The following is a 27,805-nucleotide window of genomic DNA, read 5'->3' on the forward strand; positions in this document are numbered from 1 at the left end:
AAATGTAAGGGCACATTCTTCCCTGCATGAAGACAAAGCCAGAGTCTTCCTGGAAAGGCAGGAGGATGCCGAGTGAATAAACATTGGCATTTCATGGTGGGGCTCGGTCAGAGGCAAGCTGCTCTAGATATGAAATTTGGATTAGAAATTTCAAGAGATGTTGTATGGAAGGGCATCATTTGTCCATTGTCTAGTGATTTATTGTATCTGTAATACCTTTCCAAACCATTTGTTAATGGTTAAGGGAGAAGTCAGAGCAGTCATGTGCTTTTGACAGCATTGCCCAAGACAGAACAATGGGAATGAAGAAATGTATTTCCTCCTTTTTGTTCAGAAAATAACTAGTTGGGGTAAAGTTCTTAGGAATAGATCACTTTGACTGCTGTAGCCTGGAAGCAGCTTGGTTGACTGCAAATGAATATTCAGTCTTTTTTTTAGAGAAACATTGATTATATTTTAGTGGCTGCTATATGTTTTATGAACAAACATATTTTTATTCCAATTTGCTGTGGGATACATTCTTTAGAACAAAATACAACATATAGAGATAAATAGATAAAAAGATATCTTTATATCTATCTATCATCTATCTATCTATATAGTGAAATGGATGACAAGAGTTTCCTTTTAAGAGCTATAGAATATCAAGAATTTTATTCAGCAAAGTTTATAGTTATAAACCTCTTTAAACTCAGTTAAATTTTTAAAAATTTTTTCTATTCTCCATTTTAGAAATGGAGTATACAAATTATTCCCCTGTTATCTGACAAAGGAAAGGAAAAACTGTAATGTAATCTCTTGTCTCTCCTCTTTTTCCTTATCCACTGAATCTGAACTCCCAGAACCGAGGTCAGAATTGTGGAGAATATTTGAAATTTATTTATTTTATATTCAATAAACATAGACAATTCAACTTGCAAAATTTCTGAATTTTATCTTCAACTGTTGACACCCACGTTTTTAAAAAGTGCACAAAGTAACAAGATAAGAAATAAATATATTTAAGTTCATATAAAGATTTTTATTATGATTTTATAATCTACAGAGCACACATTTGAAAAAATATTCAAGTAAAACATTACTACATTTCCTTCAAAAAGTTTTAAGGTCTAGAAAGGTATAAAGAATCATAGTACAACATTTCCCTTTGCCTTTTCCCCAATTTTGTGTATATTCAGATGTCAATACTGCTAACAGCTTGTAGCAGTATGTTTCTAGCATTTTTCTATGTAGTTAGGTATATAGCATATGCATTTAGTTCTCTCTGATGGCTTCTTCTTTGGATATGCTAAATATTGGGGTGCTCTGATTCTCAGTCCTGTCTCACTTCTCTGTACATTCTGGGTATAAAGTTAAAAAATACAGTCCACAAATTCTTTATCACCTACTTCTCCCATTGTTCAGTAACTTCAAGCACCTGCCCCCTGAACCTGGATGAGGTTTGGGTAGGTTTGTGGTTGCTTCGGTCAATGAGTATGGTGGAAGTGACTTCACAGGCTAAGTGACTAGAAGGCCAGGCAGCCATAAGAATTTCAAACCATATGTAGAAGGCTCATGTAGGCCAGATCCTGAGTGCATTCTTCTAGTTGGCCAGGTCAGGTACCAGACACGTGAATGAAGGAGCCTTTGGATGGTTTCATTCCCTAGCCATTCACAATGTAGGCTCCAGACATCCTGGAGGAGAACAAGCCATTTGCACTGTGGCTTGTCTGGAATTACCAAACCACAGATGGCCTGACCATATAAAATGGTTGCTGCTTTCTATCAATAGATAACCAGAACACTAGGGAGTCTCATGTAGTTCCATAGCTTTAAATGTATCTATCTACACTAATAAAAGACAAAGATGCTAATTGGCCATACCTTTGCTACACCCACCAGCCAATCAGAAGAGTATGCAGATTAACCCAACAAAGATGGCGGTTAATTTGCATACACAGGCACCCAGCGAAGACTGAGACAGTGTAGAAGGAACCAACACTGCAGAAGGGCCCATGAGCCACACAAGGTAATCCATCAAAGTCGGCTAAGCCTGGGGGGGTAGCGTGCCTCACTACATGGGTCAGGGGAAAATACCAGAGAAGGGAGAGAGCGGGGGGGAAGACACGGGAGGGAGGTGAAGCAGGGGCCATTGGAGGGGGACGTGGCAGCGAGGAAGGGAGGGTGCTGAGGCAGCGGGGAAGGGAGGGAGTGAAGCGGTAGAGAAGGGAGGGAGCCAAGGCACGGGGTTAAAACCTAAACAAAGGCACCCGAACAAAGATCTCGAACCCCCCCGAAGGCAGGCTCTCTCCCTTCTCTGCTTCACTCCGGTCTCAGGAAGCCCTATTCTTGCAGGAATAGGCCTGAGGAAGCCCTATTCTTGCAGGAATCTTCCTGCAACGGGCCTCTAGTATAAAAATATATTCTCTATATGAAAATAAACCCCCAATTGCTCTCCTCAGATACAGTTTCTTGCCTCTTTAAGGTTTCACTTGGGTCTTCAATAGCTATCTAAGTAATAAGATTTGGTGAAAATTAAATGAGTTAATACACAACATGTGCTTAAACATAACTATTATGCAAATGTGAGTTTTATTATTAATATTAACTCAAGAAGATGATAAAAACTGAATTTGTGATTCCTATAAGATTAACATCTACTTCTCTTGTCTTTCCATCTTAAGAAATTATTCCATCATTTACCTTGACTGCTCAGGTCCAAAATATTGGAGTCTAGTTTGATTTTTTTTTCACATTCCCCATATCAGTAGGTTCTGAGGTTTTGCCTCAATATACGCTAAACTCATGTAATATTCTTTATCTCTACAGCTGGTGCATACCACTGTAATCTGTCATTTGGGCTGCTGGTCCACATTCTCAAATGGTCTCTCTATCCTCTACTATTTATTCTTTCTGTGACAATAAAAGTGACCTTTCCAAACACAAATCAACTATGTTACCTGATGAGAACCCTCCAATAATCATTTCATTTTACTTTTTTTTTCATTTTACTTTTAATAAAATCTTAATAAAATCCTAACTTCTTGCTATGGCCGGGGCCCTTTGTGATCTAGCTGCTGTCTATGGCTCTGCCTGTACTATCATGTGGCAGTAATAGAGGTTGTCTGTCTCTTCCATAATTTAGTGCTCTACACTCATTTCTGCTTCAGGGCCTTTGCATTCTCTGTGCTTGAAATTAATTTTCCCTTCTTTGGTTTGCTTCTTCTCATTATTCAAGTTTCAGCTCAAACAGAGCTCCCTTAATACTGCCATCTGTAACCACTGAATCTGTAATTTGCCACAGCCCCTCTTTCATCCTCTATGGCATTTGGCATTTTTTTAAATATATTTTATTGATTTTTTTACAGAGAAGAAGGAAGAGGGACAGAGAGTTAGAAACATCGATGAGAGAGATCGATCAGCTGCCTCCTGCACGCCCCCTACTGGGGATGTGCCCACAACCAAGGTACATGCCCTTGACCGGAATCGAACCCAGGACCCTTGAGTCCGCAGGCCGACGCTCTATCCACTGAGCCAAACCGGTTCGGCATGGCATTTTTTGTATTACCTATTTTATAGTACTTCTTAATGTGTAAATAATTACAATTTGAATAACTTCCTTACACAGTTATTTATCTGTTCTTCTACTTGTTTACACATCATTGTCAGTTTCTGGAAGAAGAGATTCTTGAGAGCAGGGACCATGTTTGTCCTAATCATGGAACAAAGACTGGTGCATAGTAGATGTTCAACAAATATTTCCTACATGAATGTGTTTCCTCCTTTCTCCCCACCTCCCTTTCCCCTAGCTCTCTGTCTCTCTACTGTACATTCTCCTTTATAAAATAAATAAATAAATATGTGATAAATTTTATATATGCAAAATTGATCTGTGTACCTAGTATGTTTTAGAAATATTTACACAGTAGTGCATTTAGTTTTAACTTATATTTTTAAAATAACTTCAAGGTATTGTATTGTGTAAATGAATCATAATTTATTTTATCATATTATAGTGAGGGAAATAGAGATGGCTTACCAATTTATTCAAAAATAAGCAGTCAATGCTGTAATGAATATCTTTTTTTAAAAAATATATTTTATTGATTTTTTACAGAGAGGAAGGGAGAGAGATAGAGAGTTAGAAACATCGATGAGAGAGACATCGACCAGCTGCCTCCTGCACATCTCCTACTGGGGATGTGCCCGCAACCCAGGTACATGCCCTTGACCAGAATCGAACCCGGGACCTTTCAGTCCGCAGGCCGACGCTCTATCCACTGAGCCAAACCGGTTTCGGCTGTAATGAATATCTTTACATAGTTCTTTTTATTTATTTATGCATGCTTGCATTTATATTAAAATAATTTATCTCCTCAAAGGGTTTACTAAAAATACAGAAATTTGCCCATTTTTCTTATCTTTACCAAAACTGGATATTTATTTTTCCTCATTTTTGATGAAATATAAAATCTTATTTTAAAGTTGTCTTAGCTTGAATTCGTAGTGAAGTGGAAATATTTCATGTATTTATTGGATCATTTTATTTCTTCTCTGAGATGCTTTTTCTTATTCTTTTCTTATTTTTTATTGCTTTTTTTCTTTTTTATATATTCTGATTATAAATATTTGGCTCTTATATGTGTTGAAAATTGTTTACCTTGTGCCTTGCTTTTTATCTTTGGCCATAAGATCTTTGAAAATACGGAAGAATAAAAATTTGGTCAAATATGTTAAATGTTTTCTTTATGGATTTCAGAATTTGCAATTTATTAGGAAAACCTTTTTCATTTTAAGACTATTCAAATATTTTTATTATTTACCAAATGTGCCATCTTTAAAAATGTTTACATTTGACTCTCTATGTATCTGAAGTACACTTTTGGGTATGCTCATGTGTATATAAGATTTAACTTTATCTTTTTTAACTAGATAGCCAATTATAATATGGTCACTTATAAATAGCCCATATTTTTTTCTAAATGATTCAAATTCTTAAATGCTCACATAGGCATTTGCCTCTTTCAAGACTCTCTGTTCTCTTTCATTAATTAATATACATATTTCTGCAACAAATGAACACTAAGAATTATTATAGCTTTATTTTATGCTTTGATAATAAAATACTGACAGTATAGAGTTGGCCCATATTTGGTTATAAATTCTATCTAATGGAGCATCAAAGTACAAATACTAAAAGCCATGTCTATGTAAAAGTTCAAAAATAACAAAAATGAAAAGAATTGGGTTTGAAAACACACACACACACACACACACACACACACACACACACACACATCCTTGTGAGTCCAAACACATGAGAGCTGGGGAAAAAATATAAAAACACAATTATTTATTTATTTATATTTATCTCATGCAAAGGAAAAATATGATAAAGTAATCTTCTTTGGCAATCATTTTTAAAGCTTAAAAACACTGTTTAAAAATTTAACAGGAGAGTAGAAATGGATGCATAACTTCCAAAACCCTAGATAAAGAAAAAATGAAGAGAGAAAATTTGAACACTCCAACCAATGGCAGGAAAAAAAAATACAAGAAAAATAAGAAAGCAGGTAAATACAACACTTAAAAAAATATAGCAGGAATAATCTCACATAGACTAGTGAATCATGATGAATATTAATAGGTTAAGTAAACCTTTTAAATATAGAGACTCTTGATTTATCTTATTGATTGATTGGCTACACTTTTTTGGGGTGGCATTGGTTAATAAACTTATGTAGGTATCAAGTGTACATTTCTATTATATATGATCTATATATTACATTGTTTATTTGTCTTTTTTTTTTGAGAGAGAGAGAGAGAGAGAGAGAGAAAGGAAGAGGGAGATAGAAACATTGATGAGAGAGAACTGCCTTCTCTCTCTGATTGACTGCCTTCCTGAAACTCAAGCATGTGCCCTGACTGGGAATTGAACCTGGGTCCTCTTGGTGCATGGGTCGATGCTCAACCACTGAGCAACACCAGCTGGGCAATTTGTCTTTAAAAAAATGCTATATACTACATAAAAATCCCACAAAAATACAACTACCCAGGAAAATGAAAATAAAAAGTAAAAAGTATATTTATAGGTCATTAATTACACAATATAATTTCTGATTAAAAAATGGCAAACCAAAAAGCATTAAGTGAGACAAGCATTGTTGTGTGTCAGTCCTGGCCTATCAATAACTAATGTGGTTGTTGGACCTGCCTTGTGGTTCTAATGGTTGCAAGATGCCCTTCAGTGACTATCATCAAGAAACTTTGAAAAGACAGAGGTTTACTTTCAGGACTTCTGCTTTTTTTTAATATATTTTATTTTTTACAGAGAAGGAGAGGGATAGAGAGTTAGAAACATCGATCAGCTGCCTCCTGCACACTCCCTACTGGGCATGTGGCTGCAACCAAGGTACATGCCCTTGACCGGAATCGAACCTGGGACCTCTCGGTCCGCAGGCCGATGCTCTATCCACTGAGCCAAACTGGTTAGGGCAGGACTTCTGCTTTTGTTAGGGTTGAGGTTGTGGTCTAGGGTTTTTCAGGCTCATTCTTTATTGGTGAATTTAGAACATAAGATCAGGAATTTAAAGCGAATGAAGAGAAAAACAAGTGGCCCAAATGGTCAGGTATTGAAATAACCAAGGTATCAAAAGCAGAGGTGCCTCAGTGTGAAGAATAGCCTGGCTCTTTACCTAGTGTGTGCCTGGCACTGTATTTATATGAGACAACCATCTTTGAAGTGGATGAATCTTTGAATGCCTCCTTAATCAAAGCTTAAGTCAGGCACTTACATTACAAAAAAAAGAAAACCCACTGTCAGGACTTATGCTACAGGCACACATAAAATGAAGTACCTTCTACCAAGAACATGTACAGTTATGTGCCTTTATTCACCTAATGATATAACAGCTTCAAAATATAAAGCAAGATATGCTGTAGAAATGGACAATCTATAATTCATATGTTATTTCTATCTTTTTCACCAAAGCAAAATAAGTCAACAATAAAAAGTAAATAACAACGAGTGGCTTTAAATAATATTTATATATATTTATATATTTCAGGGTTTTTTTTGCACCAAATAAACAGATAAAGTATACTCAAATTTCAAAAGACCAGTCACAGAAATTGTTGAATAAAAATCATGAGCAATTTATAAAACATCCTAATACACAAAAATAAGAGAATACATATTTATCATTCAAATGGTAACGTTAGAAATAAACCACAAAAAATGTCCTATGGCCTACCTAATGAGACATTTTAAAACAACATTCTACATAAATTTTGTATAAAGATGAAAACACAATTGAGATGTCAAACAATTCTCAAGTGAATGACAAAGAGGCTACTTGTACATACCAATTCTTATTAAAGCCAAAGCAAAACTCAGCAAATACAATTTATCATCATAATTTATTCATTAGAAAACAAGAAAAGTAGAAAATAATGCATGTGTTCTATGTAAGAAAAAGACAAAAAATGATGATCATAAACATAATATTTCTTGAAGGCACACTATGTGCCAGGCATACATCTAAGCCATTAATATATACGTCCTTTTTTTTGCTGGGGGATGTTAATCCTCACCCGAGGATATTTTTCCATTGATTTTGTGAGAGAGAGAAAAAAACCATCGATGGGAGACAGACACATTGATTGGTTGCCTCCTGCATGCACCCTGACCAGGGCTGGGGAACCTGCAACCAAGGTATGTGCCCTTGACCAGAATTAAACCCGGGATCCTTCACTCCGTGGGCTGATGCTCTATCCACTGAGCAAACGTACATTGAGACTTCAAAACAACTCCACGAGTTAGACAATTATTATGCCTATTTTATAAATAAGAAGTTAAAACACACTGAGCTTAGATGCCTAAATTTATTCCAACAGTAAGTTGGAAAAGTTGGCAATGATTCTAACCCAAGACTGAGAAAATAGTAAAAAATAAACTGGTCTGCATCATTAAATTCTAGAGATTGTTCTTTGGAAGGACCAACTAAAGCAAATAAGCATATAGCAAGTTGGATTAAGTAAAAAAAAAATAAGGCAAAACAAGCATTAGGAAGAGAAAAGGATAAAATTGCAGATATGGAGTAGAGTTCAAAAATTTTATGAGAATGCTATACTCAAATTTTAGCAATATATTTTATAATCTGGATGAAATTGATGATATAAAATATGAGTGGGTAGATTTAAAACAATGACTCAAAAAGTTTGTTTTAAAAAAAGTCTGCATAAACTAATATTTATAGAAGAAATCTATAATGAAAGCATAATATGCTAATTAGACCAGACGTCCTTCCAGACATCCTTCTGGATGACCTTCTGGACCAAGCCAGGGCTGCTAGGAAAGCCCAGGTTTTGGGTGCCAGAGGGAAGCCGGTGCTGGCAGCCGGGGGAAGGAAGGCCTACTCTTGCACGCATTTTGTGCATCAAGCCTCAAGTTGAAAGATATTTAAGGATTTACCTTTGAAAGTGGGTGGCCCTTTTCTCCCCGTTAAAGCAGGGCAGAATAGCAAAAGTGGGCTGGAGTTGGGTAGCTCCCTTTCCCAGGTCAGTTAGGCTCTTCCCAGCAGGTGAGGTTCTGGTTAACTAGTTTCCCCTGAGGGCAGACCTTCAGGACAGAGTGTTCTGGTGTATTTTAAATTATTCCTTTCCTCTCCCCCTGCTGGAAGCAAAAGGGAGTTTTCCTCTGATATTTATTGTTGGAACCTGGTCAAGCTTCTTTCTGGAGCTAAATATCACAATATTATGGGGCCCCTCTATGACTGGATTCCCCTGGAGTTTTTAACTCTCTGACTTGTCCACAAAAGCCTCCAGCAATTCAGCAATTACTGTTCAGGTTTTCCTGCGTGGCACTGGTTCCCTCCACAGTTAGTAAAGGCTCCCCTGTCTTTGTCTCTCCGATCTTGGGGACAGCTGTTTGCACTGTGTCCTCCCCTATCTTACAGATCCAAGAAGAGTTGATTTTTCAGTCTTTTCAGCTTTTTACTTGTTGTTAGAACACAGTGGCTCCTTCCAAGCTCCTGACATTCAGACCAGAAACTGATCTTCTTTCTTGGCTGAGTTGTTTAAATCTTTTTATTGTTCATTTGAAACACTTATTGGTCTGAACCACGCATTTAAAAAAAAAAAGGGTGTGAATTCCCGCCCAAGGTCTTTTGAATCTCACATTTTCACAGTAGACACTTGAGTTTAGTCTGCCACTAATATTTTACCACCATAGGTAAATACTATCAATATCTATTGAGCATAATAACTAAAACTTGCTTTGAATCAACACATTGTGTATTTGGTAGTCCTCTCTTGCTCTTGAAGTTTTACTTCAAGTTAATATGTAAAAGACACTTCCCTAGGGAGATATAGTACAAGAATGTTTCTCTTTTGACTTGGGACATCATATTGATTTCTGCATTTTCTTCACTGTTGGGCCTATGCTTGCCAATACAGCCCCCCATAGAGAAATTTTAAAAAAATTCCCAAATGTTTTGAAGAATGCTTTAGAATGTAACTTCTGCCAGAATCTAATTAGACAGGAAACATGGATTTGGGGAGACATTCTTTATAGCTGGCTTATTTATTCTTTACCCCTCTCTCAAAAAAGAATCATACAAATATTGTCTTCATAATTATTCCTTCTCTTTATTTTTGGCCTTTTCCATAATGGCTTAAAAATTCTTCTAAACAATAAGAACAAATGTTATAAACAAACTCTTTCACATGCTTTTTCTTCCTCACATCCTCCTTCTCTTCCTACACGCTGAATGAAAAACAAAAACAAAACCTCACGGAGCAGATTTTCGTGAAGCAAATGCAGATGACAAATTTAAAAAAAAATAAGGCATGGGTCAACTTTTCACAACTTATCAATACATTTAGATTTTCGAAGTGACTTTTCTATCATATCTAAGGAAGCTGATCCCATTAGCAACAGGCTAGCTTGGTGGTGGAAAGGCTGCTGACCATTCTGGCATTGATTCTGCCCACAAAAATATGCAGCATGCTACAAGTGGAATTTACCCTTTGGCCTTTCGCTCCCCCTCTTTTAAACCAAGAAGTATTGTTTGCACTGTGAGACCAGTTTTCCACCAGCCAAAAGTGTTTGTAGCTTATTACCAAATGATCTTAAATCAGTTCCAGAAAATATAAAATATAAAACTTTTATGAGCACAGAAGAAAACAAAGCCTAATGTTACAGTTTTCAAATAAAATAAAACTAGTATTTTTTTTAGCTTTTCTTTTATTCTTGACTTTTTTTAAATTTCAAAGTATATTGGAATTTATGATTAGAATTATATGCATCTGAGAAGATACAGCAATTCCAATGTTTAGATTCTCACTTATTCATCACCTTCCCCAAGTTTACCTATCTTTACTTTTTTAAAAAAGAATGAAAATAGTTTGGAGATACTTGTAGTGTTTTCAAAAACAAGGCTGGTATGCACAAATAAAAGATGTCCAGCAAGCAGAAGAAAGAGCTTTGTCTTCTTTTCTTCTAAAGAACAAAGAACATAGATTGGCCCATTACAAAAGTAAGATATGCCTTAAAAAATCAAGAAAACTTAGAACATTGATAAAAACTGCCTGACTAATCTTATACATGCAAATGTAGAGAATATGGTTGGAAAATCTGTGATTATCCTGTTTAAAAGATCTGTCCTTACCACATGTTGACTGTTATACCTATTTTTATCCTTTTATGTTCAAGAGAACTAAAGAAAAAAGTAGATAATTATTTAAGTTAATGCCTGAGGTTAACAGCATCAAAATACACCTTTGTCTCTCAAACCTTTTTGTTGCTGCTGAACACTTAGCTTCCTATGGTAATAATAATTAGAAATGCATGGAAACAAAATTTCATGAAAATTGGCTATATTATACAATGGAAGTGGAAAAAGAAGTGTTAAAATGCCAAATGTGATTTTCTTGTCTTAATCATCTCAGATTTCAGATTAAGAACTGAGATTTATTTAAGTCTCTGTTGTTGAGGCATAAGGATGAGTTCTTGTTAGAAAATTGTTCACTTTCTTTGGCTGTAGGAACATTATAAATGCGGTACAAATAATGTTTTTCTTCATAGTCTGCCAATTAAAGTGGCAATAAAGAGTTAACTAAATATATCCACGACTCAAAAGCATTTTAATTTGAATTTTAGAAAGAGATTGTAGTTAATTCATTTTTAAATGCTGCAAACTTTCTTAACTGTAAGAAGTAAAAATGGAATTTATGTATTAAAAACCATATGGTTTGTTGTATCAGAGAGACAGAGAGAGACAGAGAAACACAGATTCAAAAACAATTGGTAATCTCTTTCCGATCTATTTAGAGACTGAGGGTCATGTCCAAGATAAGGACCATTGACAGTACAATTATTTATGCTCTCTGTTTCACAAAATCGCAGGGGACACAGGACAAAAGAGACTATCTATATACTGTTCTCTCTTATTTAATTATTTGATCAGAATTCCAGAAATATCTTATTTGCTGCAATAAGAAACAAGACACTTCTTGCAATGTCAGTGCTTTACTCCCAGGAAATGTAATTCCTGGAACAGATACTATTTTTCAGATAGTTAGATTTATTTATTTATTTATTTATTTTTAAAAAACGGGATAGGGGGAGAAGAACCTTTTCCAAAGTGTTTTCGTTCTCCAACATGGTCAGAGTTTCAAAGAATCACAGATTAGATATTTTTATTCTTGGTTGGGCCTGACAAAGGAAGGCAAAAGGGATACAGGAACAAGCAAAATGAAGATATTTTAAAAAATCAGTTTTATTGATATATAATTTACATAAAATAAAATTCATAAAAGTTAGTTATAGAATTCAATGAGTTTTGGAAATGTATATCTTTGGATAATATGCATCACAATCATCATATAGATTTATAGACTATTTCCATCACCCCAATGAATTCCCTTGCGCGTCTTTGTTGTCAATTCACCCTCACCTCTGATCTGTTTTCTATCTTTGCCTTTTTCAGAATTTTTCATAGAATTATAAAGTATACAGTCTTATTATTCTAATCTTTCTTTTAGATAATATCTTCAAATCCATCTATATTGTTATGTGTATCAGTAGTGTTTTTTTTTTCTTTTCATTGTTGAGTTGTATTATATGGATATTTCACAAATAATTTATTCACCAATTGATAAATACTAGTTTTTGTCCATTGTTAATGACAACTTTATGAATATTTAAGTTCATGCCTTTGAGAGAATCTATGTTTTCATTTCTCTTGAGCTAATCTCTGTGAGGGGATTGCTGAGTCATATAAGAAAAGTATATTTAACTTCATAAGAAATTGTCAAATTGTTTTCTAAAATGGCTGTTACCATTTGTTGTTCCCACAAACAGTGTATTAGAGTTCCAGTTGCTCCACATTCTCAACCACTGGGTATGATGGGTATTTTTAATTATAGCCATTCAACTTGCTATATAGGGGTATCTCAATATGATTTTAATATACATTTTTCTAATAGATAATGATGTAGACTTTTATTTGCAATTCATTGGGAGAATATCTATTCAAACCTTTTGCTCATTTTTGTTCACTTTTAAATGAGGTTGATTGTTTTTCATTACTGAGTTTGAATATAGATTCACATATTCTGAATTGTAGTTTTCCTTTTTTTTAAGATAATTAAAAAAAAATCCTCACTCAAGGATATTTTTTTCATTGATTTTTATAGAGCTTGTAAGGGAGAGGGAGAGACAGAGAGAAACACCAATGTGAGAGAAACACATTGATTAGTTGCCTCCCACATGCCTCTGGCCAGGGCCAGGAGCCTGCAACTGAGGTAGGTGCCCTTGACCAGAATCGATCCCAGGACCCTTCAGTCCACAGGCCAATGCTCTATCCACTGAGTCAAACCCGCTAGGGCAAGATAAGATAATATTTTTTGAATGAAGTGGAATGTATTAATTTATTTTCTTTATGGACCCAGGTTTTGCAATGACATCTAAGAAACCATGACTGTACTAAGGTCACAACGAATTTCTCCTTCGTTTTCTTTTGCTAGCTTTACAGGTTTAGCTTTTACATTTAAATCCATGATTGCTTAAGGTTAATTTATGCTAATGGTGTATGGTAAGGGTACATTTTCTTTATTTTTATACTAGAGGCCCATTGCATGGATTCTTGTACTGGTGGGGTCCCTCAGCCTGGCCTGCACCCTTTCCCAATCTGGAATCCCTCTGGGGATGTCAGACTGCTGGTTTTGGCCTGATCCCCACAGGCCAGCCTGAGGGACTCCACCAGTGCACAAATCCATGCACTGGGCCTCTAGTATGCATCTAAGATCTTTGATTAATCTCTTCCCACCCTCCTCCCTCCCCCCTTTCCTCTGAGATTCATCAGTCTGTTCCATGTTTCCATGCCTGTGTGTTGAGCATCTTCCCCCTAGTGGTCAGTGTGTGTCATAGTTACTGGTCAAATGTCAAATCCTATATAATAAAAGGTTGATATGCAAATTGACCCTAACGGTGGAACAACTGGTCGCTATGATGCACACTGACCACCAGGGGGCAGATGTTCAATGCAGGAGCTGCCCCCTGGTGGTCAGTGAGCTCCCATAGGGGGAGCTCCGCTCAGCCACAAGCCGGGTTGACAGCTGAGAGTGCAGAGGTGGTGGGTGGAGCCTTTCCCGTCTCCTTCGGACATCCCCTGAGGGCTCCTGGGCTGCCAGAGGGATGTCTGATTGCCAGCTTAGGCCCAATCCCCCAGGGAGCGGGCCTAAGCCAGCAGGTGGACATTTCCCGAGGGCTCCCAGACTGCAAGAGGGTGCAGGCCGGGCTGAGGGACCTCCCTGAGTGCACAAATTTTCATGCACTGGGCCTCTAGTATAGATATAAGTATCCAACACTTCTAGAACTATTTTTTGAAAAGATTACTTTAACCCCTTGAATTACCTTGACATATTTATCAAAATCAGTTAATTTGCATAACCAGCATATTTGCATAATTTTATTTCTCAACTCCCTATTCCATTCCATTGACCTAAATGCTTATTCTTTTGTGAATGCCACAATGCCTTACTGTAGCATTTTAAAAAAGTATTGAAATACAGTAGAGTAAGTCTTCCAACTTTGTTCTTTTTCAAAATTATTTTGGTTATTCTAGGTTTTTGCATTTTACATACATTTTAGAATCAGCTTGTGATTTCTATCAAAAAGTTTTGTTAGATTTTGATTGAGAATGTATTGAAAACTATATCAGTTTTTCTAGGTCTTTTAGCTTTCAACAAAATGTTATAGTTTTCAATAAATAAGTATTACACATTTTATTAAATTTATCCCTAAATATTTTATTTAATGGCATTTAAAAATCCAAGTGTATATTGCTGGTATACAGGAATACCATTAATTTTTATGTTGACTTTGTTTGTATTCCTTGACCTTGCTAAATTCTCTCTCTTTTTTACCTAAACAAATACTGAAGAGATAGGAAGATTTCAAATTGGTTCATTCAATATTATTTTATATGACCAAGAATCTAGATTTTTTTATAGCTTGGCTCTGCCATCCCCATCATGTTGGCTTTGACTTCAGGTTTATTTTGTCATAGTCAGAAAATGGCTACAAAATCTTCAAGCATTATATTCTCACACAGAGACACACACCTCCTAGATGAGAAAATGCTTTTTGTGATGCCCCTTAATAAGAAATTTACAAAATACTCTTTCTTCTAAGAGTTATCCATTGGAATTTAATTGCAAGACCATTCGTGTACAACTGTGGTCAAGGAGACCAGATTCACATGACTGGCTCTCACTAATCAAGACTCGTCTGCTGAGTCTGGTGAAATGCCCAGCCTCCTCTGAAGAATGTGACTATCCCCAAACAAAATCAGGTTCTCCTCACAAGGAAGTATGGGAGAGAATGGCTAATGGGTAATCAAAGGAGTTTTTCAGGTTCCTGATAATTTTAAGGATCATTTTATATGTTTTTAATTACTTGGCCACAGAATGATAAAAATAATTATTTTGAGCTTGACTTACATACATCAGTGTTATGAGACAGGGATGTGGGATAACACCCATATCCTACCCATGATGGTCTAAATCAAATCTTAATAGACAAGTTAATGGAACAGCAAGTCAAGTGCAAGTCTGACCATACACAGATTTTACAAAAGCCTTCACTCCTCTTTGATAAGCAAGTCTATTTAAAGCTTTCCATAGTTATAAACTTAAGGTTAGTCTTATTTTAGTGAAACAATGGCAAAGGAAAAATATTCATGTTATTTTGGGGTGTTATAAATAATGGCAAAAATGACTAAGCGTATATCTGTAATCTTAAAAAAAGAAAGACATTAAAGGAACCAAAAAGAAACTGGCCAAATAACACACATGAGAAGAATGTAAAATAACAAAGCATAATGTTGGAAAATTGCTCATTGATCTCTTAAAATAGATATTCAGCTGTGAAACTGCTTGAGATTCCAAAAGGGCCTACTTAATTAAATGTAAATTCAAAATAAGCACTGAAGTGAAAGTTTAGACAGTTCTTTCACTTATTTTCTTACTAAAAAAACACAGTACTTTTTATATATGGGGTCCCTTTCATAAAATACCTTATGTCCAAAACCTTTACTAAAGTACTTGAGATTTAAAGGTTAAAACTTTACATTTTAAAGTTATGAGTTATAATAGCATTTTTAACAAATTAGACTATTTTGTATTCAATAGGGAAGTCCTTATATTTCTGTATAATAATAACTTTACCAAATCATACTTTATGATATTATATACTTTAATACATACATGTACATGATGTGTGTATGTGTGTGTGTGTGTGCATGTTAAAATGATGACCCCAACAAGCAACTGAAGCTTGTAAATAGACACAATTATTTCTCTTACTTAAAGGAAAACAGAACCATGCAAAATAATACAACTTACCAAGCACCCTTTTGGATGACCAATCTCTGTCCTAGCTAACTTTATGGAAATGTCTTCTGCTGCCATCTCAAAGTATTTACCTTTCCACTGATTGTTCTGGCAAAAAAAGTAGAATGATTTCCAACTGCCACATTCAATGTTCTCCTTTTAGTTTTCCTTTAATTTCCTTCTCAGAAGTGATGGACATTTTTGTCTACTCTCTTCTTTTTGTAACTCTCAACTCCCTTGTCTTCCATGACTCACTTTTTCTTGTTTGACTTGAGGTCTCTAACTACTTCTTTTCAGTCTCCCCCTCCCATATTTTTCTGTTCTTGGAAACTTGCATGGCATCATCAAAAAATCTGATGTCTACTAGTATCTCGCAGTGGCTAGCACAAATACCTGCATGCTGATGTTTTCTATTCTATATATCCAGCCAACCTTCTTGTGTTTGTTGTTGTGCTAGCTAGACATAAGCTATTGAAAATCTTTCTAACATCTGAAGCCCAATTGTCCATTGGAAGTAACTAAATTCACTTAAATAAATTCATTGTATCACTCCTACTCCAACCTCCTCTTTCCCTTTGTGCCTAATATCTGTTAAGGACAGGAGTTACTTACCCAAAATTGAATATGGGAATCAACTTTAACTTTTACCTCACCTCATTCATTAATTCATTCATTCATTCACCAAATGTAACAGAAGCAGACTTTTAGCATAATGGTTTTGATGTAGGTGTTGGATGCCAACTGCCCCTGTTGAAATCTTGGCCTCTTTTACTTACCAGTTCTGTAACTCTTGGAGGTTACCTAACTGCTGGTCTGACCATCTTTAACATGAAGAAGGTGATGTAAAGACAGATGCCAGTGTGATAACATAAATTAGCTGAGGGTGCTGAAACAAAGGGAGGGTGATGGAGAGGATTATTAACTTTTTCTTGATATATGTTTTATCAATACTTGAAAAGAGAACATATTATTTTGTAAATTAAACAATTTATGAAGAAAAATTGTAAACAAAATTATTTAACTAAAAGGTCCTAAATCCAATAGTCATTATTTAAATCCCCCAAAGCATTATTTTGAGAGGTGATGATTAGAGTATCATGCTCTCCTAATTTTCTGATTACTGATAGCCATTGTCAGTAGTAAGTGCTTCCTCTCATTGATACATATTGTTCAGATGTTCTTTACCTTAGTTTTCCTATAGTCAGCTTAATAGTGTGAAACAGCATCTGAGGTCTGCATGAAACATCCTACTTGCTAGTATAGTGATAATTAAAATTTCTCTACTAATTCAGAGAATTCTCTGAAATACCATAATCTGAAGAAATTCTTAGAAGAGAAGACGGTATTTCTTAAAATTTTTAATCATTTTGGATTGTCTTTAAACATATGCATTCTTTAATTTGCATAGCAAATGTAATATCACTTTGACTATTATCAAATGAGAAGATAGCGACACATAAGGAAAAAGAAGTAGAAATATTAACAACAGCTCCACTGAATAAATTAAACAACTCGATGCACCATAATGAATTTTTCTCTGCCAATAATGTATATCGTATTCAATGGAACTTTCTTATGCTTTGACCCATCTTATAGCTTTATTATAGAAAGTGTTAGCCTATATTAACCACTTACTAGATAAATATAGAAAAACTGCCTGTCACTTATCAGTTTATACGTTGTCATCTCAAATAGGGCCGAGTAGTCTGATTTCAAAGTGACAGCTGGCGGTGTCTCTTCCTGATACATGCTAATCCAGTTTTTATTATGGAAAAACTGCCTGTGCTTTCAGACAGTGAAAGGGAGTTGCTAAATGTAATCACTAAGGAGGAACCTTGGGATCGCAAACATAAAAGACTAAAATGAACAGTTTTCTCATTACAGAATGGTTTCCTGATTAAATACAGATTAAGGGCAGGGAGAAATCATTTAGAGAATTAAATAGCATTCTCCATTGTGTATATACACATAGAATCACAGATACACACATCCTTAAGTGGATATGGGTATCAAGTTATATGCACATAGCTATAGATAGCTTTTGCATGTATACTACATACAGTCATAGCATTTACTCTCTTTGAATATACTCATAAAAGAGTTGAAGGGTATGTGGATTAATTCCCATTTTCAGGCTTAATTTTTGAGGGCAGGGGCATAAAAGAAGCAGTTGTCATTTAAATGAAGTGTGACTTTTAGATAGATCACTGCTATGGTTTTATTGTATCACTCTAGTGTAGACTGACTTGTATCAGAGATATGGAGAACTGCCCACTATCTTTTCCCAACATAGGAAATGAAAAGCTCAGAGAGAGCTATCAAAAAGGACTTAGCGGCTACTATAAATCTTGTATAACCCAATTACCTCCTAAAGGCCCCATCTCCTAATACCATCACTTTGAGGGTTTGAATTTCAACATATGAATCTGGGGCTACTGCCATAGCTGCATGATGGAGTCAGCAGAAATAAGAACATTTCGTGTTTACAGAGGCGTACCTTCCTCATACTCTACTTTGGAATCTTGATGCCATTTGTACTATATAATAAACAGCTCTCTCAAATTTTAACTCCTAGCTGTCAATTGAAAAGGCCACCTAACTATTTCATTAGGCCCTAATTAATAATACACTTCAATAAAAATAATTTCTTTACTCCATAATTTATCAGCATGTTAAATATCTTGCCCAATACTTATTGCTAGGATAAAATAAGCATCCTATTTGTGAGAGGATAGAGAAGCTGTTTAATTGACAGCAGAAGAGATGAAGAATCAAATCAGAAAAGCAATAATCCCTTTTCTTCAATATCTGTAGTTGTTGTGGCCACAATTATATTGGACCTTGAATCACAAATAGAAATAGCTGTGTTTGAGTGAGGTAGTTATGCCAACAGATGACCAGTTGCCAGCACAATAAGCCATCTGACCTCATTTTGAAAATATAAGTGCTCACAGTTTCTTTGTCCTTGGTCCAATTTGTGACAACACACAATTCTGGGCGCAGAACTGGGCATAAAGAGTACAAGTCAAAGGTCTATGGAAACCTCTTTCAAAGTCTAGCTGCCTGTGTCAAAACAATCTCCTTTACCCAGAGTGTGAGTTCAGAAAGCACAAATTGTCATGCCCAGAATCAAACATTAATTTGAGAAGCCTAAACTAATGCTGCTCTTGATTATAGGAGTGTCTTAGTCCATTTGGGTTGCTGTAACCAGACACCAGAGACGGGGTAACTTATAAACAACAGAAATTTATTTCTCACAGTTCTGGAGGCTGCAAATCCAAGGTCATGGCACCACAGATTCCATGTCTAGTGAGGATCCACTTTCTAGTTCACAGAGGGTGCCTTCTCGCTATGTCCTTACATGGAAGAAGGGGTGAACTAGCTCTCTGGAATCTCTTGTTAAGTGCACTTAATACCAATCCTTTATAACCCAATTACCTCTAAAGGCCCCATCTCCTAATATCACTTTGGAGTTAGAATTTCAAAATATGAGACGGGCGGGAAGTTAGGTGGTGGGGTTGGGGCGGAGTCCGGACAAATATTCAGACCACAGCAGGAGGTAGAAAACTATAACTCAAAGTTCAAAGACGTCATAGTCAGTCAAATGATAGATAATGTACTCTCTAAATGGGCATTTCTTTTGTATATTTGTTGCCTTTTCATCACCCATAACTAAGGAAAACCTTCAAAGACCTAAAGTGGCAACACTAAAGTCAAAACCATTAGGTGCTTTTCAATGATGTTGCTCTAAGTGATCAGTTTATATGAGGAGGAATGATAACAAGACCCCCATCTATTGACAATGCTGCAAGACTATGTTCCTATTTACAAAATGGGTTTTTCATCTTTGATTTTTCTGGAAATATGGTGTTGGCATTCATTTTATGTTTGCAATCTGTAGTATTATAAACAGGGACCAGGACTCTTTAATTCTAACATCAGAAGTGGAGGGAAAATACATATAACATGGGCAAAATTATATACTTACTACTCCACATAGATTCAGTTATGCTACTGTAAAACAGACTCAAATGAGAGTTAATATTTCAATTTCAAGAGTATTTGGTTCACTATGTTCATGGCTATAATATATGAAATAATAAAACATAAAAATAATGAAGTTTCTTTTCTAAATGCCCCATATTTTTGTTCTAAAGTTTGTAGAGTATTTTCAGAATAACCAAAGTAGCTAATACAATTGAAAAATATATAAAAATGAAATTCATATTTTGAAACATGGAAGAAAAAATTCAACAACAGAATTGCAGAAATAAAATAAGTGAAAAATTAAATTATGGTGTATAAAGGTTCTAATTTAAAATACACATGCATCTATCAATCATTTGGAATGAATCTTATTTTGTCTGGAAAGATCGGTCTGACCTCATTTGGACCTCACCTACAATTCTGAACAGAGAGTCAGAAGACCTAAATTCTATTCCTTTGTACAAACTACTTTATTACTTAATGAAACTCAGTTTTCCTCACTGGTTAAGTAAATCTTATAATAACTGGCTTTTCTTCCTCATAGTGTGAATGAGATAATATATAATCATTCTGGTTGTAACTTCCAAGTCATTTATTTCAAAACTATCAATTTATTATTGTTGTCTTAGATTAAGCCTATAGAAGTAGAATGGCTCTAGTTAATAATTGGACTTGAAATCTAGAAGATCTGCTCATTAACTTTCTTGGAAGTGCTGTTTTAAAATTCTTAAAACTCTAAAGAGCAAAAATTGCTGGACATTTCTACTTTGTCTCTTGTTATCACTTTAAATTAAAATATCTTATTTTTCTTCTTACTTTTTCTGTGCCTTTTAATGATTGCTATTTGGTCAAGCCAAACTTCAGAATCTTCAAAACCTTTTAAAAAAATTGTTATCTGGCAATATCCAAACAGTTAAAAGTTCCATTTAGACTTATTTTCTATGTGCCTTTTCTTTTCCAAGTCTATTATTAATACTCAAGCTCATAATTATAAAAGTACTAAAAAGTTTTTTCTTGTTAATTTTTTAAAAATTACATGTTCAATGTGAACTGCATAAACATTTAGGAAAAAAATCAAAGAGTAACACAATCCCAGTGTTTTATCACTCAGAGTATACTACTGTTAATATATTTGCATAAATTTCTTTCTTATGCATGCTTTTTACATCATTGACATCCTGTTGTATATATACTGGCTTTTTTTCAGAAAAGAATATTAAGCTATACAAATTATGTATTGTCACTAACATTTCACTTAATATGTGCATTTTGAAGGTACATTTTATTTATTCGGATAAGTAAACATGCATGTGGTTCAAAATGAACACAAGGCGTGCTGTGAACATCCACCGCCCTCTTAAGTCTGTCTCTCATCCAGCTAGTACCCTCCCAGAAATAGTCATTCCTGCCAGTTGCTTGTATATTCTTCTACAGAAATCATACACATATAAGTGCATATAAATACCACTATATTTACTACCATGTACATCAACATACTTTTCAAAAGTGTATATTTTATAAATGTGTATATATATATCTATACACACACAATTACTTAAAAAACAGAAGTGTATATAATTCTGTTCCTTGTTTTAACAAGGGACTTTTACAGGAAATTTAGTAAAGTTAAATTGAATTACAAAAGTTTCAGTACCTTATCCTTATTTTTAATATTTTACATAAGAATTAATGGAGCATCTTCATAGAAAGTACTTCATCACAAAATAAACTGATGAATAAAATAGGTCCAGAGCCATGGATGTATGGGACAGAATGACAGATCTCAGAGGGGCGGTGAATAAAGGGACCAGAAGAGACTAACCAAAGAACATACATGCCTATAGGCATAGCTCATGGACACAGACAATAGTGTGGGGAAGGTCTGGGTGGTGCAGGGCTAGCTGGAAGGGGACAAAGGAGGGGAAAATGGGTGACATCTGTAATGCTGTCAACAATAAATAAAATAAAAAATATAAAGTATTTCATCAAGTCTATAGTTATCTGATAACCATCCAATGAGCTATTTGCTAAGATAAGGACTACCCAATGCATAAGAAAGTATTGATTGTATAAAATTTACTGAAATTGAGACTTTATTATTATTATTTAAAAATATTTTTATTGACTTCATAGAGGAAGGGAGGAGAGAGAGATAGAAACATCAATGATGAGAGTCATTGATCTGCTGCCTCCTGCACTCTCAAACCTGCAACCAGGGCAGGTGCCCTGAATGGGAATCAAACCTTGATCTCCTGGTGCAAAGGTCAATGCTCAACTACGGAGCCACACTGATTGGGCAAAGCTTGATTTTTATTTTTGCAGAAAAACCACTGAGCGGCATTATTATTCTTTGTCAAAAAATATGTGATATTTTGTTATTCTCACTGGTATCCTTTTTAATGATAACTTAGCTATTCAAATATGCAAAATTTTACAAATATTTTTTCTGCTCATTCAATCAGTTCCTGAAAGTGGTAAGTTAAAACCTCCCACTATTACTGATTATATATGTTTCAAATTCTTATAATAGCTGTTTTTTCTTATATGTGTTGAGGCTATGTTTTCTACCCTCAAAGAGGTTATCATTATTATACCTTCCTGATGAATTATTTTTATTATAATTGAATGACCTTCTTCTTCCCCAAATCACTTTTGCCTTAAAGCCTAATTTTCCTGACACTCATATTGCCATGCCAGCTGCTTTGGATTAGTATTTGCCTGGTTTTAGGTGTATCTCTTATAAAGAGCATGTGGACAGATCTTTAAAATCTAATCTTAGAAACTGTCTTAAAAGGAAAGTTTTATTTTTTTTACCTTTATTAGGATAACTCATACATATGAATTATGGTTTTATGAGTTACACTTACAATATTTTTTTCTGTACTTATTTCTCTTCAATTGTCCTTTATTGTATTATTGACATTTTTACATCCCCCTAACCCCAAGCCATTTCCTTTTACTACTTTGGAAGTTATCTTCTCATCCCTTTTTTTCCCTTCTTTTAGTGGTTACCCTTGAATTTATCAGGCATCTAATTTTTACCTAGTAAGTCCGTGGACATGTCTGTTCTCTTCATACCATATGAGCAGCACACTAACTAAAACCTTGTTTTGATTTTTCTGATACTCTTATCTTGTTTTTTTTTTTAAATCTTTATTGTTGAATATATTACATATGTCTCCCCCCCCCCCATTAACCCCTTTTAACCCTCCTCCTCCTCCCCTCCCTACCCAGGCCTTCACCACCCTATTGTCTGTGTCCATGTCTGTGTCCATGGGTTAAGTTCTTTGGTTGATCTCTTCCCCCCCACTCCCCGCCTTCCCTCTGAGGTTTTACAGTCTGTTCCATGCTTTTGTGTCTCTGGATCTATTTTGTTCATCTGTTTATTTTGTTCATTAGATTCAAAATATGAGTGAGATCATGTGATACTTGCCTTTCTTTGACTGGCTTATTTTGCTTAGCATAATATTTAATTTCACCTTACTTTTAATCCCATCAAATGTGAGTTATTATTATAATTATTTTATTTTACATTATAAATGTTTGTTAAATGAATAAATGAAGGTAGAATTTTGACTACATATTCATGTGTATTACTAGCTTGTGTTTTTGATTTCTCATAGATGGATGTTTTTGTGTGTTTCTTTTCTACCTAGAAGTTTTGCAATTTGGGGCAAAGATAAGGCTCCAACCTGTTAGATTTGTTGTTGCTTTTAAGTTTTATGGAGCATTAAAACTGCATTTCCTAGTTTATAGGTCCTAAATTTTGAAGAGATTTCACCTAGGTTCCTACAACATTGGCTAGTAATACTACCATTTGCTTTAAGCTTCGTTTTCTCTTTGACACTCAGGAATTTCTCTTTTGACTAATTTTTAGTATTACATATTATTCAGATTTCTATGTAATTGTAGCTAGTAATAAATTTATATAAGTTCAGTTCAAAATGTTGCTAAAACCAAATTTCATATCTGTGTATTCACAATTTTATATTCTCTTAATCTCCTACTTTATTGTAATGTCTCATGCTTAATCCTGCAGGGATAGGGACTCTGTTTTCAGCCTTCTGTAATGCATATATATTCTCTAGTTTCATTTAACATTATAAGTAGTTTCTCACATGATCACAATTTCTTTAAAAAATTTCATTTTCCATTATTTTATAATATTCTATATTTTAGAGTCAAAATGTTTAAGTTTGATTCTTGACTCTACATCTTTCATAGCTTTAAAATTTTGGATAAGGTTTTTAATCCCTTTGTGCCAGTTTCTTCATCCATAAAATGGGGAAACTAATACCACAAAATTATTATGAAAAATGTTTTTATAATCATGGAACACAGAGTCATGCCTGGGTTCTTTTATCACTCAATAAATGGTTGCTACTTTTACTATATTTTACCTTTATCACCTCTACCTCTACCACCACCACCATCATCAATGTCACCATCCAGCCTCTGGGAGAAATGTCCTTCAGTCTAAATTCAGCAATATGAAGAGTGCTTTGGTTAACGTGTCTTTGAACCACCTTTATTTGCACATTATTGTCTTAGAATATATGTTAAAAATGGAATTTTAAGGCACAGAATATGGTCATTTTAAAGGTGTATTTTTAAATACAGATTTCCAAATGCTTTAACATTATTGTAAATGTTTTCTAATTATATTACTTCTCAGTATGTCTGTTGGTGGTGTATGGTCCCATTTCCCCTTGACCTTCCTGAATTTACTCTTATATGTGGTGAACTGAGCCATGCTCACGTGCTTGGGCTTCCCTCCTTCTCTGAGGGAAGGCTTTCTCTGCCTTTCCAGGAACTCACTTGACCACAGGTGGGGCAAGCTGCAAATGGTGGGAGTGAATACCCTGGCAGTGGTCGGCAAACTCATTAGTCAACAGAGCCAAATATCAACAGTACAACGACTGAAATTTCTTTTGAGAGACAAATTTTTTAAACTTAAACTATATAGGTAGGTACATTGTTATTAACTTAATTAGGGTACTCCTAAGGCTTAGGAAGAGCCACACTCAAGGGGCCAAAGAGCCGCATGTGGCTCGCGAGCCGCAGTTTGGCGACCACGGCCCTGGGGCAACCAGGGCCAGGTGGATGGATAATGCTCCAGTTTTTCCTCTTTGGATGGGATAATTATGAGATGTGTTCCATATGGTTTCTCACAGGGTACCAGTGATGCTGACCCCCAAGTTGCCCACAATGGTAGGCTGCTCCTTAATGTACCTTCAATGCTTTTCTCCCTTCCCTGTTCTTTCTCTCTCCTTTTCCGGTGCTTCCTGAGATTTCTTTCAAATCTTAGTCTCATCATTTGCTTTTGGAGAACCTCAAATTAAGACAACATCCTACAACAGTTAAATCTTTCTGAACTCCTTTACAAGTTAGTTCAACAATCTTCCATAGTTCCCATGTATACAAGGCAAAATACAAACTCTTGGCTTTGGAAATTAAAATTCACTATGACATGTCTTTCCATTTATCCTGCCTCCATTTCTCCTACAAAATCATTTTCTGAACCAAATGTTTATTCATTAAAAAAAAAAGTAATGGCACATTATTCCTTATGACATTTCTTCACAACACTACCTGCCTAGGGTGATAGTCCTTCTTATCTCTGTTGGTAAAATTCTGCTCTTTTTCCAGGACTCATCTTTGTGAACATTCCCAGGCTGCTCCAATCAGGGAATTGTTGGAGCATCCCTCTGAAGTCTGTAGTGTGACTGTTTTCTCCATTTGTTTGGCTCTGGCATCACTTCCCTTTAATGTCCTACTCTATTGTAATGCCTCATGCTTAATCCTGCAGGGATAGGGACTCTGTTTTCAGCCTTCTGTAATGCATATTTATTATGGAAACATTAGCATATATTGAAAAGAAAAACAAAACTATTTTCTTATGCTGTTTAAAAATAGCAATCTCAAGAATTTGAAATATTTTATTCTAGACTTTCTCTACTTTAATGATCCTAACATTCATTGTGAGGCTCCTCTATGTGCCAGGCATTTTGGTGTTTTGTATATGGAATGCTGTACAACATTGTGAAGGATACTGTTAATTGACCCCATTTATGTATTAGGAACCTGGGGCTTAAACAGTTTATATAATTCTTCTGTTCAAATGCTATTAAGTGGTTAATTGGGACTCAAACCTAATTCTGTCTAGTTGAAATTTTTATTCTCCTAATCACTTTCACATTCTGTCTCTGGATTTAAGTATATAGAAATGGAGTAATCATAATCGCCAACGATGATGCCTGATCGTTAACCCTCCTATTTGTCTGTCTAGGTATATATCATGTATCTACCACTATCTGTCTTTCTCTCTTCTTTTTCACTACCACCACCACCACCACCATCATCATCATTAATCTATTTTTTTTGTGTAAAAATAATGATGAATCTACCATTCAGCTTGAAATTTAACAAAAACTCTTATCTGTTAACTCTCCTCAGTCCTTTCATCTAAAACCCCTACTTATAATTACCTTGGTTTCCTTTTTATATATGTTTGTTCTGCATTTATGTGATATCTGTATGGTTGTGCTATCTTTAGACTCATATAAATGGTGTCATGATAGACCTAATTGTTTTAGAAAAAGTTTCTTTTTTTATTTAATAGGTGTTCAGATTCAGCCATATTGTTGCATACCACTGTGGTTAAATCTTTTGACTACTATATAATATGCTAATTGGTACTACAAACATTTATGTATCTATCCTCCTCTGATGAACATTTAGACTTCTAAATTTTTGCTATAGTGAACAGTGCTTCTGTGAACATTCTTATACTTGTTTTTTCTTTATTTATAATAATTTAAATTTAATTTTTAAAATTACTTTATATCTTAAGCATTTATCATCTTATTAAATGGTTTTTAAAATTTTTATTTCTACAATTAAATTGTCCCCAATAGTCTATTGTATATTTCATTTAATAGCTCCCTGTTGTTGTAATTTGTACATAGTCCCACATTTTTTCTATTGTAAACAATTCTGTGGTGAACACCCTTACATGTTAGAGTTTTCCATGTGTAAGAGGATCCAATTATGATCCATGTGAATTATCGGCATCAAGATGGAGACTACAAATAATACATATATGCTAAGATTACATTCTATGAGTCTATGGAATAAATTATATGGTCTCAACTGCACAATTAGGATATGCTTTTGTCATCTGTTATGACAATCTGTTATTGCAACCATAATGACATCTAATCTAATTCCTTGCTTTTAATAAACTGGATTAACTCAGGTCTGAGGTCAAAAAGTTCTATTGATAAAAAATTTGATGAAACTCAATATAAAAACCTAAGCTTGAGGAGAAAACATATAATTTGTCATTTGGAAATGGCTCAAATTTGTTCTAAAAATGATTAGAACTAATTTAAATGTTTATTTGACTTAAGATCTGTGTATACATGTAAAAAGGAGATTTAATTAATTAACTTGATTCTGAGTCAAATAAAATAGGACACATATGGCCATAAATATCTTTTTGCTAAGTTTCAGAGTCCTAGCTCTTCATCTCATCTCATAGACTTCTTCTCAGCAATAACTTTTCACTGCTATTTATAAGCATATCAGAGAGACTTAACAAGGTATTTTATTTACTTAACACTTTGAGTCCTGTCATTGTTTTATCTAAATCAAAATTGACAAGAACTTCTTCATCAATCTTGGACTATTTTCACTGACATAATACCATAAAAATTAACATTTATTATAGCTTCCCCCATAGATAGTTAGTTTATCTGATCTAATTGCTACTGTTTAGAACGTGGAGGGATGTTTATTTCCTTAACTTTAGTAGTGACTGTATGGGCACAGTAACAAAAGGGAGAAAACTGAAATGGTCAGAGCTAAAATATGAATGTGCATTAAAAGTTTTCTTAGGAGCAGATTTTCATTCGTATAGGGTTGCTCATGCTTGTGCTGG

This window comes from Myotis lucifugus, unplaced genomic scaffold (assembly GCF_000147115.1).
Source record: "Myotis lucifugus unplaced genomic scaffold, Myoluc2.0 scaffold_89, whole genome shotgun sequence".
Classification (NCBI taxonomy): Eukaryota; Metazoa; Chordata; class Mammalia; order Chiroptera; family Vespertilionidae; genus Myotis; species Myotis lucifugus.